The sequence below is a fragment of the Apium graveolens genome, chromosome 10 (genome assembly GCF_009905375.1).
Source record: "Apium graveolens cultivar Ventura chromosome 10, ASM990537v1, whole genome shotgun sequence".
In the NCBI taxonomy this organism is placed as follows: Eukaryota; Viridiplantae; Streptophyta; class Magnoliopsida; order Apiales; family Apiaceae; genus Apium; species Apium graveolens.
This window is the reverse complement of record NC_133656.1, coordinates 16,887,225-16,913,487: the sequence shown is the minus strand read 5'-3', so window position 1 is coordinate 16,913,487 and position 26,263 is coordinate 16,887,225. Positions and strand designations below refer to the sequence as shown.

At 39.0% G+C, this 26,263-nt stretch overlaps 1 long non-coding RNA gene across 1 annotated transcript; it reads left to right on the top strand.

Moving 5' to 3' along the window:
* Positions 1–2,292: 2,292 nt before the first annotated feature.
* LOC141693647 (uncharacterized) lies at positions 2,293–25,653 on the top strand. Its single transcript, XR_012563170.1, has 4 exons — positions 2,293–2,794; positions 2,929–2,997; positions 3,133–3,229; positions 25,245–25,653. It is a non-coding gene; the product is annotated as an uncharacterized LOC141693647 (long non-coding RNA).
* Positions 25,654–26,263: the final 610 nt, after the last annotated feature.

Genomic DNA, 26,263 nt, shown 5'->3' with positions numbered 1-26,263 from the left:
GCTCTAGCATGGAGAATTGTGGTTCTTTTCCTTTTAGTCCCCTTCTTTTTCATTCTTGAGCTTATGGGGACATGATCCATGAAATCAGAACTGGAATTAGACATAATAGAGTTCTTTGATTTGAGGGAGTTGAAGACACGTCTTTCTGCTTCAAGAAAGGGACTCGTCCTGTGAATTTTAAGGAAATCAGGTTTGAAAGAGATTAAGTGTGGGGAGTAGATCCCAAGGCGTTTATTGAGAACCTTGAATGGATGGAAAGGTGATGAAGATGACGCGTCCTCCAGCTGCAAAAGAAGGAATAAACATTTGAGGACGCGTCCATAAAAAAAAAGAAGAAAAAGATAGAGGGGAAAGAAAAGGAAAATGAATGATTGATAATGAAGGAAGCTACTAGAGATATTCGAAGACGCGTCCTAGTAATTTATCGCAGAGAACGTGTTATGGTGACGCGTCCTAATAACCCTCTGGCCCTATATTATCTTTGTTTGGGATAGCTTAAACATGTCTTGAATTAAGAGATACAGGACGCGCCTCAACGGAAAGGCGCGTCTAAAATGGTTGCAATGTGGTGGAATTTCAATCGATTGTAATCGATTTGGGGGAAGTTTTTCTACGAACCTAGAAACATGTAATTATGGAATCAAAAGAGCAAAATATGACCCAATTACAGATATACACACATATACATACAAGAAAAGCTAAGAACAGTTCATAGAAACATGATGTATGTGAACAGTTTTTTTTGCTCGTTCTAGTCGATTTGCTCAATGAAATTAAGAGATAATGGAAGATTTGCATACCTCGTAAGTTGGGGGTCTGATTAAGCTGAGAAAATCGGGAAATGGCTGGATAGATCGCCGGATTTTTGGACCTTGAAACTCCTGCTTAAAAGGGCGGCAATGGCGGTTTTTGGGAAGAAAGAGAATAAGGTATAACTGTGAGTTGGGGAGGATATTTATAGGAGGAGGATGGCTACGTGGATGACAGCTGTGCGCCACAGGTATAAGGCGAAAGCAAGACGCGTCTTACGGCCCTGACGCGTCTAATTGTTTTGAGCCAAATTTCGTTACTCAGATTCAATGATAAAAATTCCAATTTTGTTATTAACTGCAAATGGAATTTGGGGGGTAGTTGTTATACCCAAAATTTGGCATTAAATTGACTCGGGTCAAATGCGGATTACGTGCGGTCAAACCCGGTATCACGTTGTAGGAGGTTAGGACGCGTCCAGCATAAAGGACGCGCCTACTTGTGAGAAGATGTGCTATAGTCTGGCAACAACAAAGCATGGGAATGTATGATTAGGGAAGGACGCGTCCAAGCTAGGTGGACCCGTCAACCATGGTGAAAGTACTTGGCAAATGTGATCTTGTGACAATAGAAGTTGGAGGACACGCCTGTCTCTATCAGGACGCGTCTTGTTGCTGTGGCATGCTATAAGGAACGATTGATGAAGAAACAAGGTTGGTTTTATAAAGGTGAGGGCGCGCCCAGAGTCTTAGGAAGCGTCCTGTGTTTGGTCAATACACTTTTGATGGTGATTTCAGGACAAAGCTTGCATGGAGAGGAGCAATGGAAGTTATTTTTATTAATGTATTTGTTGCAGGTATTCTTTGAAGAATTCCCTCCTTGAGACGGTCAAGGAGGGGGATGTCCGCAAAAAGCTTGAAGGCCTCCAGGGGTATGCCTGATGATTGAAGGCCTCATTCTGTATTCAACGGGTGTCCTCGTTGGGGATGCGGGGTTAACTTTGGTGTGTGCTTTGGAAACTCTGTTCTTGTATTCAACGGGTGTCCTCGTTGGAGAACTTTGGAGTCATCCTGCACTTTGCACCCAAGAGCTTGTGATCACCTGTCCTGCTATCTGGTGGGTTATCCTCATTCGGGGGACAAGGACGCGTCTGGCATTTGGGGTGAACCGTGGCTATACTTGCGTCCATACATCAAGGAAAATAGCTGTAGCGGAGTGTTATCCTTGCGCAGGGAGATGCACTATCCGTGAAATCCTGCGATTATGGACGAGCATTGGGCCTTCGCGGTTGGGCCTCATAGTTGGACATTCCTAAAGCTAGCAGAAGACGGACTTTGGATGGGCTTCTACTGGACCTAGGAATAAGAAGTCTAAGCCCATTAGATTTCTTGTTCTACAAGAACTACGTCAGGCTTGATCCCTATATAAAGGGTACGTAGACACATTAAGAGGGTAAGAAGTTGAGAGCTGATAAGAGAGCCACCACTTACTCTAATCAATTTCCGCCTAAAACAACCACAAACAACCATACACCGCTTGATTTTCCGGCAAAGAACCACCGTTACAGATTTTAGTTCCGGCGAGAAACCTCAATCTTTGTTGTTACCAGATTCCGCTGTCAACATAAAGAAATGAACAAGTTTGACCTGTGACAGTATAATGGTTCAGCGTTTACAAATCAAACCCTACTACTTCCTATTAAAATGGGGTTAAAGTATTCAAGCCAAATTCGTCTATGCAGAGGGAGACAAAACAACTAGTAAGAATCAGTTGCAACCAATTGATTTACTACCAGCTGCTGGCAGGCACAGTGACCAGAGAATTACATAGAAGAAAAGAGATTCAACCAGTGGTTGGAAACTAATTTGCAAATGGATGGATAAACTTTAGGTCAGAGCAGGACCATGCTCTGATTTAATTTATCATACCATGTTAGCATCACCTGCATTGCAATCCATATACAGAGGGCTGGCTTGTTTCTTTATTGATGAATTTGTCAGACATTACTAGTATGACTTTTAGAGAAGTATAAAAATGTCGCTGTGTAAGAATCTGTCATTTCTAGTGAATCATATGGAGCATCAAATTTTTCCTCATATTTTTAATTTGTTGCGTGCATAAATATATCAACTGGACTAACACCTAGGCTAATTTTATATTTGGTTTACATTTCTGCAGATCGGTGTACTGAAAAAATCTGCAAAGTTTTCTCTTTCCTATATCGACAAATGGATTTCCCGTACAAAGGTATCATATCTTCACAAAACACAGTTTTCACCTCCCAAAAATCTTTCACTAGTGTACATACTTTCTTATAGCTTTTCTATGGTAAAACACATTATTAGAGGTTTAATTTATTTACCAATGATGCATTTGGGGCAGAAGCAAGTACCGTTGCTGTTTTATCCATCAAAAGGAGTAGTACAGCCAGAACCTCTTGGGCTTGTACTTATATTTTCATCCTGGAACTTCCCTTTCAGTATGTCTTCTTTATGACCTGCGAGTCTATTCAACTTGTTAACATGGCCTCTTTATTATTGTTGAGAAACTCACTAACAAGTATAGCAAGCAACATAGAGGCAAGTGTATAAAGAATTTAACAAGTTTAGGCCAAGACCACAGTTAACAAAACAAAACATGCAGGTAAACAAAATCAGTAACTGAAATAACGTAGAGAGAAAGAAAGATGTACCCGAAACCATAGCTTTCAACAGTGACTGAAATAAAGGTTTACAGATACAAAACGCCAAGAAAATGATTACAGCTGAGTCACCAGGCCTTGCTCGAAGTCCTGACTGCTCTTGAAGAGATTATTGCCCCCTACCTGCTGCGTTTGGGATGTGCGCAATATCTCCACCAGGATAAAACAGCTCGGAGTTTATGTTAACAGCAGCAACAAAACCTCCACTTCAACCAGCACCTCAGTCGCCGGAAAATATCAGCACTTCAGTTCTTGTGGGAGAAAAATGCAGAGAGGTTGAAGAGAAGAGATGAGAATGTAGTGTGTTGTATATTTATATTCATTCAGTTTAGCCTCTATTTATAGGAGAGGAAAAATGAAACTGTCAACACACTTAATGTCTGAATTAAACTGCTTCATTAATAAAAAATAAAAACTGATCAGATTTTGAATTCATTAATGAAAAAATCAAAACTGATCAGCTTTTGAATTTAAATAATTTGTAACAGCTTTTCACATTAACACCCACATTATTATCAGAACTTAAGTTAAGTTCTGATTTAACTCATCAGTACTTAAGTTCTGATTCGACTCATCAGTACTTAAGTTCTGATTCTGATATTAGAACTTGTTAAGTTCTGATTTTATTCATCAGTTCTTAAGTTCTGATTCTAATATCAGAACTTGTTACAGATCAGATTATTTGCAGGTTCAATATATTTAGACTACTTAGCCTATTCCAGAACCCAGCCCAATAATCCAATCACCGATAAATAAATTCGAATTAAAATAATTCTCAAATAAATAAAATCCTCGCCCAGGTCGCCTCGCGTACGCGAGACGCCGAGACATTCGCCCAAATCGCCCTTCGACCCGACCCGACCCGACCCGGTCTGGTGCGGTGCGTGGCGGGGCGGGCGCGCGCGTGTGTGTGTGTGTGTGCGCGCGTGAAGCACACAACAACACAATGGACCATCACACACCTTAGTAGTTGTATACTACTCATGTGGGTAATACCATATAAAGCACACAACCCCCTTTATTTATTTCAATGTGGGACAAACATTCTCAAATTTTCCAAGCTTTTCCAAGCTACTTTCAACTCTCATTTCATATGGATTTCATTAAGAAAATTCTTAAAACCATACATGAAAATTTAAGTTCAAATATCATTGAACAATTTCCAATCATTAGATTTTAGGATTAACATCAAGAACATAATTAAATTAAGCTCTAAAATCCTAATTTTCTAACAATCCCCCACAAATCCATACAGAAATGTGATCAATTTCCCATCATGACTTGTTTTTTCAGAGTCGGTACCCTTCCGGGTTTGAACCCTCCTAATTCCTCTACTTCAATGGCTATCGGACTCAGATGGAATGTTTCACCTTGAATCTTAATCCGTTTAGTATAACCATATTCCATAGACGACGACAAGTCAAAGGTTATGGTGCCAATCTACGGCTTTGAGACATTAATGGTCATGTCTCGATCCTGTTCGTCGAATGCTTCAAGGATTAACCCTATCCTCTAATTGCGACCACACAATTACATTCGCTTAGCTGGGCATCTCCAGAGATATACTGCCTCTATCTCGTCAAATGACTTGATCCCATTCAGAGTTTTAACACTCTTGCTTTTCTGGCAGTGTCAGTACCTTCTAGGTTTACAGGGGATAGACTCAGATACTATAGTATCATCTATGTAGCAAAGGTACTACCAACTCATCCTTACAGCTTGTTATTACCCATTGAATACACTTCGAGGGATCTCCTCTCATGTGTATTGGGTTTCCACTGTTGATGAATTATGATGGGTTGACAATCCCATCCCCAACCTTGACTTAAGGACCACTGCAGATTCCAGTCCTTTAGTAAGAGGATCAGCTATATTATTCTGAGTTCCTATGAACTCTATAGCTATGATCCTATCAGTCACTAAACCCCTTATAGACTTGAGTCTAACTTGGATGTGTCTCTTAGTTTTAGCATTATGCTTTTTACTGCTAATCTTGTCGATAGTTGTTCGACTATCACAGTGAATAGCAATAGCAGGGAGCGGTCTGCTTACTACAGGTATTGCAGACATAAGTCCGTGTAACCATTCAGCCTCCGTCCCTGTGGCATCAAGTGCACACAACTCAGCCTCAAAAGTAGACCGAGTAACAATAGTCTGTCTGCTTGACTTCCAGGATATTGCTCCACCAGCCAAGGTGAACATGTATCCAGTCACTCCATTGGAACCAGACTTCTTAGCTATCCAACTTGCATCACTGTACCCTTCAAGCACACCAGGAAATCTCCTGTAGTGTAAACTAAGGTACATTGTGCCTTTTAGATATCTAAGTACTCTATCAAGAGCATCCCAATGAGTTCTGTTTGGACAACTTGTATATCTCGCCAATTTAGACACAGAATATGAAATATCTGGTCTAGTACAGTTAACAAGATACTGCAAGCTCCCAATAATCTGAGAATACCTTAACTGAGACACAAGCACTCCTGAAGTATTCTTGACAAGGGCAACTTTCGAATCATAAGGTGTACTAGCGATTCTACACTGTGAATAACCATATTTCTCAAGTATAGATTTCTCTATATAATGAGATTGAGTCAAGGTTATTCCTTCAGTGGACTGAATCAATTTGATTCCAAGAATCACACTTGCCTCACCCATATCCTTCATTTCAAAATGCCTTTTCAAGAATTCTTTAGTCTCGTTAATAATCTCAATATTGGTCCCAAACAATAAAATATCATCCACATATAGGCACAAGATAACACACTCATTACCTTTAACTTTAGTGTAGACACACTTATCACTTTCATTAATCTTATAACTGAAAGGCAATATAGTTTCATCAAACTTTTTATGCCAATCTCTGGGAGCTTGTTTCAAGCCATAGATGGACTTGATCAACTTACATACTTTCCTTTCATTGCCTGATGCAACAAATCCATCAGGCTGATCCATATAAATCTCTTCCTCAAGTTCACCATGAAGAAAAGCCGTCTTTACATCCATCTGATGAATGATAAGACCATGGACTGAAGCCAATGCTATAAGCATTCGGATTGTTACCATTCTTGCAACCGGAGAGTATGTATCAAAATAATCAATTCCTTCCTTTTGCTTAAAACCCTTAGCTACCAGTCTAGCTTTGTACTTATCTATTGAGCCGTCAGGGTTCAACTTCCTTTTAAAGACCCATTTGCACCCAATAGTAGAACACCCAGGAGGGAGATCAACCAACTCCCATGTTCCATTGGAAACAATAGAGTCAATTTCACTCTTGACAGCGCCCTTCCAGTGCCTTGACTCAGAAGAATCCATAGCTTGCCGGAAAGTTAAAGGTTCGTCCTCGATATTGTAAGTGATGAAATCACCTCCAAAATCCTTGACTATTTTTGCACGCTTACTTCTCCTTGGTTCCTCTAATTCCTTAGGAATAGAGCTACTACTAGGTTCCGCCCCCACATTTGTCATCTTTTCCACTTGATCAGGAATAGAACTTGATGTGTGAGTAGGATCTTCCTCAGAAGTCGTTTCAGGTATTCCAGTCTTCATAGGGTAGACATCCTCAAAGAATGTCGCATCTCAAAATTCAACTATCGTGTTTGCCACTATACCATCTATGTCAGATTTTAACACTAAAAATCTCATAGCTGTAGTGGTTTCAAGATAGCCCAGAAAGATACAGTCAACAGTCTTTGGACCTAGTTTCTTTCTCTTGTGTTCAGGAACAAGCACCTTAGCAAGGCACCCCCACACACGAAGATACTTAAGACTAGTCATCCTGCCTTTCCATAACTCCAAGGGTGTTTTATCCATGTGTTTCAGAGGGACTCTATTCAAAATATGGCAAGCCGTATTTAGAGCCTCTCCCCACATGTATTTAGGCAACCCAGAGTTAATAAGCATACTATTAATCATATCTTTAAATGTTCTGTTCTTTCGCTCAGCAACCCCATTAGACTCAGGTGTGTATGGTGGAGTAACTTCATGAACTATACCATTGTTTGCACAAAATTCATTAAAAGCATTACTCGTATACTCACCACCTCTATCAGATCTCAATCTTTTAAGTAACTTACTAGTTTGTTTTTCTACTTCAGTTTTATATATAATGAATTTACTAAGTGCTTCATCCTTATGTCTAAGTAAATAAACATAACAATATCTACTACTATCATCTATAAAAGTAATGAAGTATCTAAACTGGTCCTTGGTCAACACACCACCAAATTCACAAATATCAGTGTGTACTAAATCTAACAAGTCTGAATCCCTAACAACGTTATGAAAAGGTTTCCTTATCTGTTTAGCAGACACACATACTTGACATTTAGAATTCTTTTCTATGGTATATTTTGGAATCAACTCTAAGTTCATCATGTTCTTAAGAGCACCAAAGTTTAAATGACCTAGTCTAGCATGCCATATATTTGAGGATTCAATACAATTAACAGTAGGAATAACATTATTATTCAAACTTCCCAAAACGGGATCCGCATTAATAACAAATAAACCATTTGACAAGTAACCCTTCCCAAAGAATGTACCAGTGTGAATAAGAACTACTTTATTACACTTGAACGAAATTTCAAAACCACTAGAAACTAAACAGCTTCCACTTATTATATTTCTACGCATGTCGGGAACATGATGCACTCTCGTCAGAGATAGAATACGTCCTGAAGGGAACTTCAGATCCACGTTTCCAACTCCATGTACTTGAGCAGCACTAGCATTCCCCATCTTCACAGTCAGGCTATGACTCTGTTGATAAGATACAAATAAACTAATATCAGCATAAATATGTACATTAGCTCCAGTATCTATCAACCATTCATTTGACAGATAGGTAGAAAATATCACAGGGTTGTAGGATACATACCGGTCAACGTTGGTTTCAGAAGCCGTAGCCTCACCAACAACCATGTTCACTACAGGCCCACTTGCGGTTCCAAGCACAACATTTGCTTGTGCTACCTCGGTTTTCTTCGCTTTCTTTGTAGGGCAGTCCTTACTCCAGTGCCCAACCTTCCCACAAGACCAGCATGGTTTGTTTGCCTTGGGTTTCTTGGCCTTGTCCTTGTCACTCTTAGGTTTATTACTATTAGCTTTCTTAGCAAAAGCCTTCCTCTTTTGTCCTACAGTTGCTATGTTTACCTTCGAGGTACCGTGTTCAGTTGGCATCACATGTCCCTGTTTGGACTTGTGTTGTTCTTGTACCGAGATGTCCAGCATAAGGTTGGTCCAGGTGATCTCTCCTTTCTGTCTTTTCAGGGAGAGAGAGAACTCTTCCCAAGACTTCGGGAGTTTTTCAATCACACTCATCACCTTGAACTTCTCCGGGAGATTCATTCCAGACTCCTTCAAAGCATGCAATATCATCTCGAACTCATGCACCTGCTCAGTCATGGACTTATTGTCCACCAGCTTGAACTCGAGGAACCTTGCCACAGAATACTTTTCTAGACCTTGTGAGTCAGTATTATGTGTCTGGTCCAGCTTCTCCCATAAGAGTTTTGCAGAGTAGGCATCAGAAGAATAGACATCAAACAAAGTGTTTGTTAGTGCCGCAAGAATGGCCGCTCTAGCCACTCCATCCTTCTCAGCCCACTTCGCAAAAGCCTTAACTGTGTCAGCCTTCTCTTGATCCACTACTGGTTTCTCATATTCCACAACCGGCCACAGACCCTTTATAGTCAACCACAGCTTCATCCTTTTCTGCCAGCGAGAAAAGCCAATGCCACCGTTGAATTTCTCCGGTAAACCGGTTAGTTCAACAGCCTGTGGGAAACTATAGGTGGTCCAATCAATGGCCCCAGCAGTTACACCCGAACTGCTACCACCACCAACGATAACCTCACTTTTGTTAACCATTATGCTAAATTCTAAATAACCAATAATCTCTTCAAGAATGTTGAGAAACTCACTAACAATTATAGCAACATAGAGGCAAGTGTATAAAGAATTTAACAAGTTTAGGCCAAGACCACAGTTAACAAAACAAAACATGCAGGTAAACAAAATCAGTAACTGAAATAACGTAGAGAGAAAGAAAGATGTACCCGAAACCATAGCTTTCAACAGTGACTGAAATAAAGGTTTACAGATACAAAACGCCAAGAAAATGATTACAGCTGAGTCACCAGGCCTTGCTCGAAGTCCTGTGTAACACCCCCAGATCCGGGGTCGGGGATCCGGGTTGTCACGGTCTTTCTTTCCACAATATCACTTCACTTAATTAATAATAAATAACCTCATGCTGTGACCCCATACTAACACACACCACAACCCGTTATAGTCTCAGAGATGAAATTGAAATAAGTACAAGTCTTTGAATCCACCATTTAAAAGTTATTACAACCCAAAATGATTACTTGATAAATTTACAGTTAATTGCCATTATCTGCCACAAGTTATAATTATACATAATTTGATTCTCAAAAGTAGATGGTCTGAACTACAATGGATCTACCTCTGCAGCTATAGCAGCTACAACATCATCGGGAAGACGCGGGACGCTTCCCACGCGCTTGCGCTGGGTCTGCTGGAGTCTGGCCATCTCTCCTAACTGTTGTTGTGTGATGAAGAAATAAAGCAAGAGTGAGCCTTACAGCTCGCAAGATAATACATAGTGATAACAATAATATAAGTATCTAAATGGATACTTACTAGAATCTTTATCGTGTGTAAGATAATTACTTACTAGATATAAGTAAAAACAAGGAATGAAGTTACCAATACTTCACCACACTTATATCATTTATAAAGCTACTTGAACTACCACCGTTCAAAGTATTATAAGTTTTAAGAAAAACATCCCATAGATGAGACCACAAGTTAAGACTTGAATAGATTCAATCTTTGAAATATTATTGAATGAAAAAGTTATGAGATACTTTATTTAGTCCCGATATATATATATATCCACATATATATATCTCTTTAAACATTTCCTGGAACCTCTGTTATATAAAGTATGAACAGAGTTTGAAACATCCAATGAATTTTGGAAAGGAAAAGAATTTTGGCATAAACCAGATATCTTGCTGATCAGGCAAAGATACCAATAAGTAACCTTTTCTACTGTAGATGGATGAATTCCTCACCGGTCATCACCCTGGCCGCATTAGGACCTCGCGCTAGACCGTTACCCGGCCCCTCACGCGTTGATGGACTGCCACCCAGCCACTTACACATTCATAGACCGTACCCCGGCCTGTCGCTTATGCCGACTCAATTAGATGGGCTTACTTCCCGAACGTTGGGCAAGTAATCAATTCATTTACCAAAACTGCAACCTCGTTGCGAATATAAAATACACCACAGAGCCGGATTCCCCAGGTTTTGAGCGAGTATTTAAATCCCCTTAAAAAGGAAGATCTTAAATATAAAAATGAGTTTTGGGATCCGCTCTGACTTTAAAAATCATTTTGAAGACTCGAAAACACTTTAAAGAGTGTTTGGAGTAAAGCTGATTTAATGAAGTAAATCAGTCCCCAGAATATTTAGAAAATGACTGAATATTATTATTTAAATAATATTCCCATAAAGAATAATCTTTATAAAAATAATTGAAGTAGAAGTATTAAAACTTATACTTGAAACGAGTATTAAATAACCAAAGATATACTTATATGAAAGTATTATCTTTATTTGAATAATCGAAAATAAGTTTGATTATTAACACCCTATTCTTTAATAAAATAAAGAATATATTTCAGCAAATAATCGGAGTCATAGATCCTCAAATGAATATTCAAATAATATTCATTAAATAATATAAACTGAGTCATAAGCCTTCGAATGAATATTCAAATAATATTCAATAAATAATATAAAAGAGTCATAAGCCCCCGAATGAATATTCAAAATAATATTCAATAATAAAATAAAGCTAAAGTTATCGAATAAACCTTATTCGATTAATAGTTTGGAAAACTATAACCATATATATATATATATAAATATATATATATATCCATATCCATATATACAAAATCTACTCGGGATCCTCGACTCCCGGTTTTAGAAAATATTTTCACCTTTGGGTCCCTATACTAAGGGTATATGCAAGTTACCGCTATTCTCTAGCAAAGGTATTATCAACTGAACCAACAGATATATATTTCAAGAATATGAAACAGGCATGCATATATACCATATCACATGCTACAATATATCGCAAGAATTTGCTAAATAACCAATATGCATTTATCGCAAGATCATGCATATACAAATGTATACATCACAACAACAGTATAACGGATAGAATACTTGCCTGAGCGACTTGGGGGTGAGAAAGGCTCGGGACGAGTCTGATAACCTATAAACAACAAGTAAGTTGGAATTAAACCAAAATCACTTGTAAATCTATACTTTAACTAACTTAGACTCTAACGCTTGTTTTGCGCTCACTGATTTGCTTAAGTCACTCGGGTACCCGCGGCTCCACCATTTTTAATAATTTAACCTTTACGATTTTTAAAGCGATTCCTTCGCGAGTGTCTTACCAACTGCCTAACACACTTACCATAAATGTTTCATACATTAATTAACCCTTTTTGGTCTTTAACCTATGTTTCAAAGTAAGGCGAGGGAAAAAGTTTCGTTCGCGAAACGCCGTTACTTGAAACGGTCGTTTCTCCTAAACCGTGCATCGGAATCGAACGAACTACATATCAAAACGAAGCTCGTAACATGAGCTATCTAAACATGGTAGTGGTCATAATCTAGCAGGGGGTTCTCGGGTCCTAATGCTATGCACAAAAACAGTCCAAAGAAAATCGGACGTTACGACGGCTATGTTTACGCGATTTCCCAATTTTAACCATTCAAAACCAACCTCAAATCCAACATACAACCAACATCCATCCTCATCACATCATAACAACCCCAACCAATTCAATTTAATCATTTATACTTATGCCTAAGCTTAATTTAACCATACTTAAGTTCTTTTAATCAAAACCACAACATTTACCATTCCATTTTACTACCATTCCAAATCCCAAACTCTAAATCACAACAACAAGCTACAATATCATCCTACTAATCAAAATCATCTTATAATACATAGGGATCTAGGGTTTGGAGATGGTATACCTTCCTTGAAGTGGTGGGATGAGCTAGGAAGCCTTAAGAAGCTTTGAGAAGTCTTAGGAAAGCTTGGATCTTCAAGAAAAACAAGAAAACTTCAAGTTAAAAAAACTTGAAAACACTATTCATAGTCTTCTTCTTTGATTAAATGAAGAAGATTGAGAAGGAATTAATGGCTTAAACTCATGATATAGTCCTAACTAAGCATGAAGATGATTAGGGAATTATCTTACCAATTTAGGAAGCTTGGATCTTGAGTTTTGAATTGTTCTTGCCTTATGAATAGTAAAAAGCCGAGAGCTTCAAGAACAAAGCCTTGGTTGCTTTTTGATTTTTGATGAAAATGATTTTTGCTTGGCTTGGTTGCTTGGTTTTTGTGCTTGCTTTAGTCAATTACCTTTTTGCCCTTGAATTTGTGTGGTTACAAAGCCACCACACCTCCTTCCTTCCCATGTCATGCCTATGTCATCCTCATGATGTCATCCTCCCTTCCTTGTCCTCTTTCTATTGGTTGGATGACATCATTCCCACTAATCCCTTTGATTAACTTCCTAATCGTTTGCCTAATGACCGCTGATCTGTTATACGGTTCGCTTAACTTTCGTTCTCGTTTATCGTTTGAAGGATCATACCCGGGATCTTATTAGTTAGGTTCCTTTAACCTTTCTCAATACATTATATTCCTTTTTATGATCCTCTATTATAATCCTTTAATTTAAATCCTTTTTATCCTGTTACCTTATACTCAATTCTCTCCGTATCTTGTGGATTTCCGGGAAAAACCAAATTGTTCGGAATTGGATTCTGACGATCTTTACATACACTTATATACTACATAGAGTACTAATAATATCCCAGAATATCCATAACAGAACCCCTACATAGTGTGGCGTGAAAAGTTTCTTCATTCAGCTAAAACACTATTCACAAGGGTTACAAAAAGTTGAAAAATTTTGGGGTTATTACAGTCTCCCCTCCTTAAAAGGATTCCGTCCCGGAATCAAACAGAAAACAAATGGGGGTACTTTTCTAGCATTGTGCTCTCTAGTTCCCAAGTTGATTCTTCCACATTATGATTCTGCCATAGTACTCTGACTAGCTTGATCACTTTGTTCCGAAGCACCTGCTCCTTCTTATCCATAATCCTTACTGGCTTCTCCACGTAAGTTAGATCTGGCTGCATATCCACCTGCTCGTACTCCACTATGTGCCTGGCATCCCGATGATACCTCCTTAGCATTGACACATGGAACACATTATGAACTTGTTGCAAATTAGGGGGTAGGGCTAGCTCGTAAGCTAACTTTCCAATCCGTCTTAATATCTCAAAAGGTCCAATGTATCTTGGGCTTAGTTTTCCTTTCTTTCCGAACCTCATTAATCCCTTCCAAGGGGATACTTTTAGCAGTACTAAGTCCCCTACTTCATATTCCTTGTCCTTTCGGGCTAGGTCTGCATATTTCTTTTGTCTGTCTTGGGCTGCTACAAGTCGCCCTCTGATAAGATCCACTATATCTTTGGTCCTTTGGACCACTTCGGGTCCGAGCATCTTCCGCTCTCCTACTTCATCCCAGTATAAGGGAGATCGACACCTTCTTCCGTACAGGGCCTCATAAGGCGGCATTCCGATGCTAGCATGAAAGCTATTGTTATAAGAAAACTCGATCAACGGCAAGTGATCATCCCAACTTCCTTTAAGGTCTATTGCACAGACTCTCAACATATCCTCTAATGTCTGGATGGTCCTTTCACTCTGTCCATCCGTTTGGGGATGGTACGCGGTACTCATATTTAACTTGGTCCCCGCACACTCCTGAAAGCTCCTCCAAAATCTGGAGTTGAACCTAGGGTCTCGGTCTGAGACAATGGACGCTGGGACTCCATGTCGCGTCACTATTTCCTTAAGGTAAATGTCCACCAGTCTATCGACTGTGTATCTCTCATTGATAGGAATGAAATGAGCTGACTTTGTCAGTCGGTCTATAATTACCCAAATGGCGTCGTGATTGGCTTTCGTCCTTGGCAAGCCTACAACAAAATCCATCGCTATCTGTTCCCATTTCCATTCGGGAATCTCCAGGGGTCGCAAAAGTCCACTGGGTCTCTGGTGCTCTACCTTTACTCTTTGGCAAGTCAAACACTTGTTTACCCATTCTGCTACGTCCCTCTTCATGTTGGGCCACCAGTAATATTCCTTCAAATCCCTATACATCTTGGTACTTCCTGGGTGAATGGAATACCTTGAACTATGGCTTTCATCCAAAATCTCATCTTTAAGTTCTTGAACATTCGGAACCCAAATTCGGTAGGAGTACCTCATTATCCCTTTATCATCTTTCTCAGTATGGATCTCCTCTCCAGTCATTGACTCTCTGCCTTCATTCATTATTTTCTCCTGGCACAATCTGATCTTTTCCAATAACTCTGGCTGCATTGAGATCTCAAAAAGCTTTTCAGTTCCGGTTCCGGTTACCTTTACTTCTATTTCCATTCTCTCAAAATCTCTCATTAATTCTTCCGAAGTCGTTATCATTCTGAGTCTTTCCTTTCTACTAAGGGCATCAGCCACCACATTGGCTTTCCCTGGATGATAGAGAATCTCACAATCATAGTCCTTGATTAGTTCTAACCATCTCCTCTGGCGCATGTTGAGCTCTTTCTGCGTAAATATGTACTTGAGGCTCTTATGGTCTGTGAAAATCTCGCACTTCTCTCCATACAAGTAGTGCCTCCAAATTTTTAAAGCAAATACTATTGCCGCGAGCTCAAGGTCATGAGTAGGATATCTAACCTCGTATTCCTTCAGTTGTCTCGACGCATACGCAATAACTCTACCGTGCTGCATAAGCACACATCCTAATCCTTTGTGCGACGCGTCACTATATATCACAAAATCTCCTTTTCCGTCCGGCAATGCCAATACCGGAGCCGTTATCAACCTTTTCTTTAATTTCTGAAAACTGTTCTCGCATTTCTCCGTCCATTCAAACTTCTCTGTCTTACGAGTAAGTCGTGTCAAAGGGGCTGCGATCTTCGCAAAGTCCTGTACAAATCTTCGATAGTAGCCGGCCAATCCTATGAAACTCCTTACCTCTGTGGGTGTGGTTGGCCTTTCCCAATTTGAGACCGCCTCTATCTTGGAGGGGTCGACCAATACTCCTTCTTTATTGATCACATGTCCTAAAAACTGTACTTCATTCCGCCAGAATTCACACTTCGAGAATTTGGCATATAACTGTTCCTCTCTGAGTATTCCTAGAGCTATCCTCAAATGCTTTGCATGTTCTGCCTCAGTCCTTGAGTAGATCAAAATATCATCGATAAAAACTATCACACACTTGTCCAAGTACTTCTTAAATACTCTATTCATTAAATCCATTAAAGCCGCTGGGGCGTTGGTTAATCCAAAGGACATTACCAAGAACTCATAATGCCCATACCTGGTACGGAACGCTGTCTTGGAAATATCTTCGGGTTTAATCTTTAGTTGGTGATATCCAGTTCTCAGGTCGATCTTGGAAAAATAAACAACATCCTTTAGCTGGTCGAACAGATCGTCTATTCTAGGTAATGGGTACCTGTTCTTTATGGTTAGCTTGTTCAACTCTCGATAGTCTATGCACAACCTCATGCTCCCATCTTTCTTCTTAACAAATAAAACTGGTGCTCCCCACGGAGACACACTGGGTCTTATCATACCCTTATCCAAGAGTTCCTGCAATTGGATAGCTAATTCCTTCATTTCTAACGGGGCTAACCGGTAAGGTGCTTTTGAAACTGGCGCCGTCCCTGGGGCCAACTCAATGACAAATTCAATCACTCTATCGGGTGGTAATCCCGGAAGGTCTTGTGGGAATACATCTTCAAATTCGTTGACTACTGGAATATCTTGTAAGTTGGGCACCTCCTTCTGCGTGTCCACCACATAGGCTAGGTAAGCCTCACTTCCTTTTCGTAGCATCCTTTTGGCCTGGGCCATAGTCAAAAATTTCTGCGTCTGCCTCTTTCCTCTAAATATAACTTCTTTCTTCCCGGGGATATTTAACTTAACTTTCTTCCCTTTACAGTCTATCTGAGCATCGTTGCTAGATAGCCAGTCCATTCCCAAAATCACATCAAACTCCCCTAATTTAAAAGGAATCAGATCAACACTGAAAGATTGCTCCCCTATGCCTATCTCACAGGCGGGGTGAATCTGGTTAACAGGAATAATTTCATGATTGGCTATTTCTACTTGTAAGGGTTCTATCAAGGGTTCAGCCTTAAGTCTTAACTTACGCGCAAGGTCCTTTGATATAAAAGATTTAGTTGCTCCCGAATCAAATAAAACATTTGCACTGACTGAATTTAGAGAAAGGGTACCTGCTATCACATCTGAATCTTTCATAGCATCCTGGACTGTCATGTTGAAAGTCCTCGCAGTAGGTGGCTTATTAGAAGCAGCCCTGCTTGCTCCCGAAGCTGCTGGTTTGTTCATTGGGCATTCCCTCTTCCAATGACCCGGGCGTCCACACCGATGACAATTGGTGGTTGGAACGACGGCAGGGGCTGACGAAGGGCATTTATTTGAGTAGTGGCCTTCCCGACCGCACTTAAAACAGGTTACTGGCCTTTCTTTACACTCCCCAGTGTGATTCCTTCCACATATGTTACAGGCTGGCAATGGGGGTCGAGACTGGTTGGAATAGGACATTCTTGACTTCTGGCCGCCCTGGCTCACACTCACACTCATTGGCCGCTTAAACCCAGTGTTCCTTCCTGGTAGGGACACTGCTCCTCGATTAAATCTAGTTGGGAAGCTCCTTCCTGCGGAACCTCCACCCATGCTCATACTTTTCCTCTTTATTCCTTTCTTCTCTCTTTCCTTCTGCATCTGTTCACTTCCAACTTCTACAATCGTTGCCTTTTGCACCAGAGTGGCATAGTCCGTAAGCTCAAGGATTGCCACCCTATTCTGAATCCACGGTTTCAGTCCCTGCTGAAACCTCCTAGCTTTCTTTTCCTCGGTGCTCACAAACTCCGGCACAAACCTTGATAACTCAGTAAATTTCGCCTCGTACTCTGCTACAGACAAGTTATTCTGCTTTAGCTCCAAGAACTTGAGCTCCATCTGGTTTTCCATAAACCTCGGGAAATACTTTCCCAGAAACAACTGACTAAATCTCTCCCAGGTTATAATAGCATCTGTCTCCATATTTTTCTTGGCCTCCCACCAGTAGTTAGCTTCTCCTTTCAGAAGGTAGGTAGCAAATACAGTCTTCTGTGCCTCCTCGGTACTCAAAATCTCAAAAGATTTCTCCATTTCCTTTAACCATGCTCTTGCCTCAACTGGGTCGGCTGATCCGTGGAACTCAGGGGGCTTAAGGGACTTAAAAGCCCTGAAAGAGTTTGCCACTGCATTGTTACTTCCTTGAGGGGGTGGGTTGGGTTGACGTTCCAAATTCTGCCTTAGGAGTTGCATGAACTGGCCCATGGGATCCATGCCTGGGTTTGGTACTGGTTGCTCAACCTCGGTTTCTCCTTCTTCAGCCTCTATCTCAAATCCCTCAACATCATATGTTTCCTCTTCCTCTTCATACAGGGAGTCATCCTGTTCCACATAATCCTCATCTTCCTCTTCACTGTGTTCTTGGTTTCTATTGTCCTGATTATGGCTTCCCTGGTCCTCAGATCCAGGGTTCGCCCTAGTTCCAATCTTTCTTGGCGGCATGATTCTGATAATAATAAAAACAATTATTGGGAAAATTCAACGTTAGGTCACAATCATATACAACATTGTGCCTTGCACAGCTCTTATAATGGGGAGAACGTATATCGCAATTCTATTATTTTAAGAAAGTTCTAATACGAAGTGCAGTAATAATAATGATAAAAACAGTGATCCCGTCACTATGGAACTGAACCGAAAGGAAACAAATATATACATAATGCGAGAAATACATAGTTTGATCTGGTCAAAAGTACAACAGTGCTACAGTCATCTATCCCAAAAGTGATACACAAGAGTCTATCTGTCTAGTCAGAAAAAGGGATGCTATATACAAGTCAACTATCCCGGAAAATTGGCTCTTACTAAGGCCTCGGCTAACTAGACAACTAGACTATTCCATCATCAATCCTGAATCACACACCGGAGCGGGTCAGCTCCCAAACCCTTTCCATCGCACGACGGAAGATATAGTCGGCCTGCCGCCTGGAGATCCTACCATGCCTGTCCCCCTGGAGAGATCTGAGTCTCGCTCGGGACGTGAGCTCTATCCCCGTAAGCTCCCTCCTCAAGGATCGGGGTATAGAAGCCCTAGTCTCATAAGCTCGGGTACGCCTACCCGCCCTCTCTGCATCCAACTCCCTCCTGGCCTCATCTAGTCGGCCCTCGGCAACAGCCACTCGGGTCCTCAATACATCCTGAACATATCCATGAGCTAACGAAGACTGCCTGTGGGCAGGGTCAAGAGGTGGTGAATCCGGAGCCGCTGAGGGTGCCTCCTCGGTCTGCCTAGGCTCGGAAGTATGGGTCTCTGAGCTGTCATCATCGGGAATCCAGGATAGTGGTGGAGGGGTAGGGGCTCTGACCACCGGAAGTGTGGGTAAAGGGATACCAGCATACACTACCATAGGTCCAACACGCTCCTCAGCTACTGGGACCTCATCCGGGTCCTCCTCATCTGGAATAGCAATAACCTCTGTCTCTGACTCCTCTGAGGGGTCCTCCTCATCTGAAATAGCAATGACCTCCGTCTCAGGCTCCTCTGAGGGGTCCTCCTCATCCTCCTCCATCTCAGGCTCCTCCTGATCCTCAACATCTAGCAATGCCTCATCGTGCTCACGCTCGAACATCTCAGGGTCCTCTATCTCAGGCGCCTACACATTAAACGAGCTAAGTTACTATCATGATACTTATAAGGGTTCCCGTAAGGGTTTTAACTGTCAGCACTACTTTAAGTAGTCCGACCATGAACTTGGCAAGAGTTCTTATTATCTTTGTGAGTTTGTTATTATATCGACGCATCATCTCTGAGGTTTATAACGCTTAGCTCTGATACCATTTCTGTAACACCCCCAGATCCGGGGTCGGGGATCCGGGTTGTCACGGTCTTTCTTTCCACAATATCACTTCACTTAATTAATAATAAATAACCTCATGCTGTGACCCCATACTAACACACACCACAACCCGTTATAGTCTCAGAGATGAAATTGAAATAAGTACAAGTCTTTGAATCCACCATTTAAAAGTTATTACAACCCAAAATGATTACTTGATAAATTTACAGTTAATTTCCATTATCTGCCACAAGTTATAATTATACATAATTTGATTCTCAAAAGTAGATGGTCTGAACTACAATGGATCTACCTCTGCAGCTATAGCAGCTACAACATCATCCGGAAGACGCGGGACGCTTCCCACGCGCTTGCGCTGGGTCTGCTGGAGTCTGGCCATCTCTCCTAACTGTTGTTGTGTGATGAAGAAATAAAGCAAGAGTGAGCCTTACAGCTCGCAAGATAATACATAGTGATAACAATAATATAAGTATCTAAATGGATACTTACTAGAATCTTTATCGTGTGTAAGATAATTACTTACTAGATATAAGTAAAAACAAGGAATGAAGTTACCAATACTTCACCACACTTATATCATTTATAAAGCTACTTGAACTACCACCGTTCAAAGTATTATAAGTTTTAAGAAAAACATCCCATAGATGAGACCACAAGTTAAGACTTGAATAGATTCAATCTTTGAAATATTATTGAATGAAAAAGTTATGAGATACTTTATTTAGTCCCGATATATATATATCCACATATATATATCTCTTTAAACATTTCCTGGAACCTCTGTTATATAAAGTATGAACAGAGTTTGAAACATCCAATGAATTTTGGAAAGGAAAAGAATTTTGGCATAAACCAGATATCTTGCTGATCAGGCAAAGATACCAATAAGTAACCTTTTCTACTGTAGATGGATGAATTCCTCACCGGTCATCACCCTGGCCGCATTAGGACCTCGCGCTAGAGCGTTACCCGGCCCCTCACGCGTTGATGGACTGCTACCCAGCCACTTACACATTCATAGACCGTACCCCGGCCTGTCGCTTATGCCGACTCAATTAGATGGGCTTACTTCCCGAACGTTGGGCAAGTAATCAATTCATTTACCAAAACTGCAACCTCGTTGCGAATATAAAATACACCACATAGCCGGATTCCCCAGGTTTTGAGCGAGTATTTAAATCCCCTTAAAAAGGAAGATCTTAAATATAAAAATGAGTTTTGGGATCCGCTCTGACTTTAAAAATCATTTTGAAGACTCGAAAAGACTTTAAAGAGTGTTTGGAGTAAAGCTGATTTAATGAAGTAAATCAGTCCCCAGAATATTTAGAAAATGACTGAATATTATTATTTAAATAATATTCCCATAAAGAATAATCTTTATAAAAATAATTGAAGTAGAAGTATTAAAACTTATACTTGAAACGAGTATTAAATAACCAAAGATATACTTATATGAAAGTATTATCTTTATTTGAATAATCGAAAATAAGTTTGATTATTAACACCTTATTCTTTAATAAAATAAAGAATATATTTCAGCAAATAATCGGAGTCATAGATCCTCAAATGAATATTCAAATAATATTCATTAAATAATATAAACTGAGTCATAAGCCTTCGAATGAATATTCAAATAATATTCAATAAATAATATAAAAGAGTCATAAGCCCCCGAATGAATATTCAAAATAATATTCAATAATAAAATAAAGCTAAAGTTATCGAATAAACCTTATTCGATTAATAGTTTGGAAAACTATAACCATATATATATATAAATATATATATATATATCCATATCCATATATACAAAATCTACTCGGGATCCTCGACTCCCGGTTTTAGAAAATATTTTCACCTTTGGGTCCCTATACTAAGGGTATATGCAAGTTACCGCTATTCTCTAGCAAAGGTATTATCAACTGAACCAACAGATATATATTTCAAGAATATGAAACAGGCATGCATATATACCATATCACATGCTACAATATATCGCAAGAATTTGCTAAATAACCAATATGCATTTATCGCAAGATCATGCATATACAAATGTATACATCACAACAACAGTATAACGGATAGAATACTTGCCTGAGCGACTTGGGGGTGAGAAAGGCTCGGGACGAGTCTGATAACCTATAAACAACAAGTAAGTTGGAATTAAACCAAAATCACTTGTAAATCTATACTTTAACTAACTTAGACTCTAACGCTTATTTTGCGCTCACTGATTTGCTTAAGTCACTCGGGTACCCGCGGCTCCACTATTTTTAATAATTTAACCTTTACGATTTTTAAAGCGATTCCTTCGCGAGTGTCTTACCAACTGCCTAACACACTTACCATAAATGTTTCATACATTAATTAACCCTTTTTGGTCTTTAACCTATGTTTCAAAGTAAGGCGAGGGAAAAAGTTTCGTTCGCGAAACGCCGTTACTTGAAACGGTCGTTTCTCCTAAACCGTGCATCGGAATCGAACGAACTACATATCAAAACGAAGCTCGTAACATGAGCTATCTAAACATGGCAGTGGTCATAATCTAGCAGGGGGTTCTCGGGTCCTAATGCTATGCACAAAAACAGTCCAAAGAAAATCGGACGTTACGACGGCTATGTTTACGCGATTTCCCAATTTTAACCATTCAAAACCAACCTCAAATCCAACATACAACCAACATCCATCCTCATCACATCATAACAACCCCAACCAATTCAATTTAATCATTTATACTTATGCCTAAGCTTAATTTAACCATACTTAAGTTCTTTTAATCAAAACCACAACATTTACCATTCCATTTTACTACCATTCCAAATCCCAAACTCTAAATCACAACAACAAGCTACAATATCATCCTACTAATCAAAATCATCTTATAATACATAGGGATCTAGGGTTTGGAGATGGTATACCTTCCTTAAAGTGGTGGGATGAGCTAGGAAGCCTTAAGAAGCTTTGAGAAGTCTTAGGAAAGCTTGGATCTTCAAGAAAAACAAGAAAACTTCAAGTTAAAAAAACTTGAAAACACTATTCATAGTCTTCTTCTTTGATTAAATGAAGAAGATTGAGAAGGAATTAATGGCTTAAACTCATGATATAGTCCTAACTAAGCATGAAGATGATTAGGGAATTATCTTACCAATTTAGGAAGCTTGGATCTTGAGTTTTGAATTGTTCTTGCCTTATGAATAGTAAAAAGCCGAGAGCTTCAAGAACAAAGCCTTGGTTGCTTTTTGATTTTTGATGAAAATGATTTTTGCTTGGCTTGGTTGCTTGGTTTTTGTGCTTGCTTTAGTCAATTACCTTTTTGCCCTTGAATTTGTGTGGTTACAAAGCCACCACACCTCCTTCCTTCCCATGTCATGCCTATGTCATCCTCATGATGTCATCCTCCCTTCCTTGTCCTCTTTCTATTGGTTGGATGACATCATTCCCACTAATCCCTTTGATTAACTTCCTAATCGTTTGCCTAATGACTGCTGATCTGTTATACGGTTCGCTTAACTTTCGTTCTCGTTTATCGTTTGAAGGATCATACCCGGGATCTTATTACTTAGGTTCCTTTAACCTTTCTCAATACATTATATTCCTTTTTATGATCCTCTATTATAATCCTTTAATTTAAATCCTTTTTATCCTGTTACCTTATACTCAATTCTCTCCGTATCTTGTGGATTTCCGGGAAAAACCAAAGTGTTCGGAATTGGATTCTGACGATCTTTACATACACTTATATACTACATAGAGTACTAATAATATCCCAGAATATCCATAACAGAACCCCTACATAGTGTGGCGTGAAAAGTTTCTTCATTCAGCTAAAACACTATTCACAAGGGTTACAAAAAGTTGAAAAATTTTGGGGTTATTACATCCTGGCTGCTCTTGAAGAGATTATTGCCCCCTACCTGCTGCGTTTGGGATGTGCGCAATATCTCCACCAGGATAAAACAGCTCGGAGTTTATGTTAACAGCAGCAACAAAACCTCCACTTCGACCAGCACCTCAGTCGCCGGAAAATATCAGCACTTCAGTTCTTGTGGGAGAGAAATGCAGAGAGGTTGAAGAGAAGAGATGAGAATGTAGTGTGTTGTATATTTATATTCATTCAGTTTAGCCTCTATTTATAGGAGAGGAAAAATGAAACTGTCAACACACTTAATGTCTGAATTAAACTGCTTCATTAATAAAAAATAAAAACTGATCAGATTTTGAATTCATTAATGAAAAAATCAAAACTGATCAGCTTTTGAATTTAAATAATTTGTAACAGCTTTTCACATTAACACCTACATTATTATCAGAACTTAAGTTAAGTTCTGATTTAACTCATCAGTACTTAAGTTCTGATTCTGATATCAGAACTTGTTAAGTTCTGATTTTATTCATCAGTTCTTAAGTTCTGATTCTAATATCAGAACTTGTTACAGATCAGATTATTTGCAGGTTCAATATATTTAGACTACTTAGCCTATTCCAGAACCCAGCCCAATAATCCAATCACCGATAAATAAATTCGAATTAAAATAATTCTCAAATAATCCTCGACCAGCACCTCAGTCGCCGGAAAATATCAGCACTTCAGTTCTTGTGGGAGAGAAATGCAGAGAGGTTGAAGAGAAGAGATGAGAATGTAGTGTGTTGTATATTTATATTCATTCAGTTTAGCCTCTATTTATAGGAGAGGAAAAATGAAACTGTCAACACACTTAATGTCTGAATTAAACTGCTTCATTAATAAAAAATAAAAACTGATCAGATTTTGAATTCATTAATGAAAAAATCAAAACTGATCAGCTTTTGAATTTAAATAATTTGTAACAGCTTTTCACATTAACACCTACATTATTATCAGAACTTAAGTTAAGTTCTGATTTAACTCATCAGTACTTAAGTTCTGATTCTGATATCAGAACTTGTTAAGTTCTGATTTTATTCATCAGTTCTTAAGTTCTGATTCTAATATCAGAACTTGTTACAGATCAGATTATTTGCAGGTTCAATATATTTAGACTACTTAGCCTATTCCAGAACCCAGCCCAATAATCCAATCACCGATAAATAAATTCGAATTAAAATAATTCTCAAATAAATAAAATCCTCGCCCAGGTCGCCTCGCGTACGCGAGACGCCGAGACATTCGCCCAAATCGCCCTTCGACCCGGTGCGTGGCGGGGCGGGCGCGCGCGTGTGTGTGTGGGCGCGCGTGAAGCACACAACAACACAATGGACCATCACACACCTTAGTAGTTGTATACTACTCATGTGGGTAATACCATATAAAGCACACAACCCCCTTTATTTATTTCAATGTGGGACAAACATTCTCAAATTTTCCAAGCTTTTCCAAGCTACTTTCAACTCTCATTTCATATGGATTTCATTAAGAAAAATTCTTAAAACCATACATGAAAATTTAAGTTCAAATATCATTGAACAATTTCCAATAATTAGATTTTAGGATTAACATCAAGAACATAATTAAATTAAGCTCTAAAATCCTAATTTTCTAACAATTACATGCTATATGAGGCTTTTTTAATAGCAGTATATTCAGCCTCTGTAATACCGGTATTTATTCTGGTTTCAATTTGCAACTGTAATTAAGACAGTGCCGATTTATATGCAGCATTGTCCCTCGATCCATTGATTGGAGCAGTATCTGCAGGAAATGCTATTGTCTTAAAACCTTCAGAACTTGCAGCAGAGTGTTCGGCGTTTCTGGCAAAAAATTCCCCTTTATGCAAGGCCATTAAAGTCATTTAAGGTGGAGTAGAAGTAGCTGAAAAATTACTGCAGCAGAAATGGGATAAGATATTGATATTTACTGGTATGATCTGTTTAGTTTTATGATTCGGCTAAAGTGGTTGATGAATTTTTAGAAATCTAAAGAAATAATAATTTTGAACTATGATAGTTGAGGCACCTATACTCACGAGTCACGACTGTTTATTAAAAAAAAATGTCGATTTTCTATCTTTGGATTATGCCTGTCAGAATGTATTTTTTGATTTTTTTTCTTTTTTATTTATCTAAGACTGGACATTACACATTTAAATTTGCTTGTTTGGTCTCAGTAATCAGTTACGCAGTTTCTTTAAAAGCTAGGGGGTTCCCTGTGCATATCGACAATCTTTTAATTTCAGTTTGAATGTTTGAAGCTTTTTTCTCGAAAATGATTGAAACAGTTGAATCTTGAAAGTGTTGTGTCTTATCTGTCTACAGTTAGTATACAAGTGTAAATATTAGTAAGATATTTGTAATAATTTTACATGGGAATTGATAGATAAGCTCCGTGAACAATAAGCTCTAATTGACCTGTAAATGACACAAGTACCTATAATGAAAACAAACTAAGTTAACTCCATTATTGAGAAATCATAGGTAGTGTTGTAATTAAAATGTCTAAATATCAAAGTTAGAGCTTAAATAATAAAAACAGGAGCTTATGATAATACTCCCTCCATCTCATATTATGTGTCACATTTTCTTTTATAGAAGTCAAATTTACCAACTTTTGACTAACGATTAAACATTACTCGTATATTATTTCAAAAAACTAAAAATTATAGATTATAGTAAATTAAATTTACTCTCCGGTGATATAATTTTTTTATTTTGTTCAATTATAAATTATTAATAAATTTA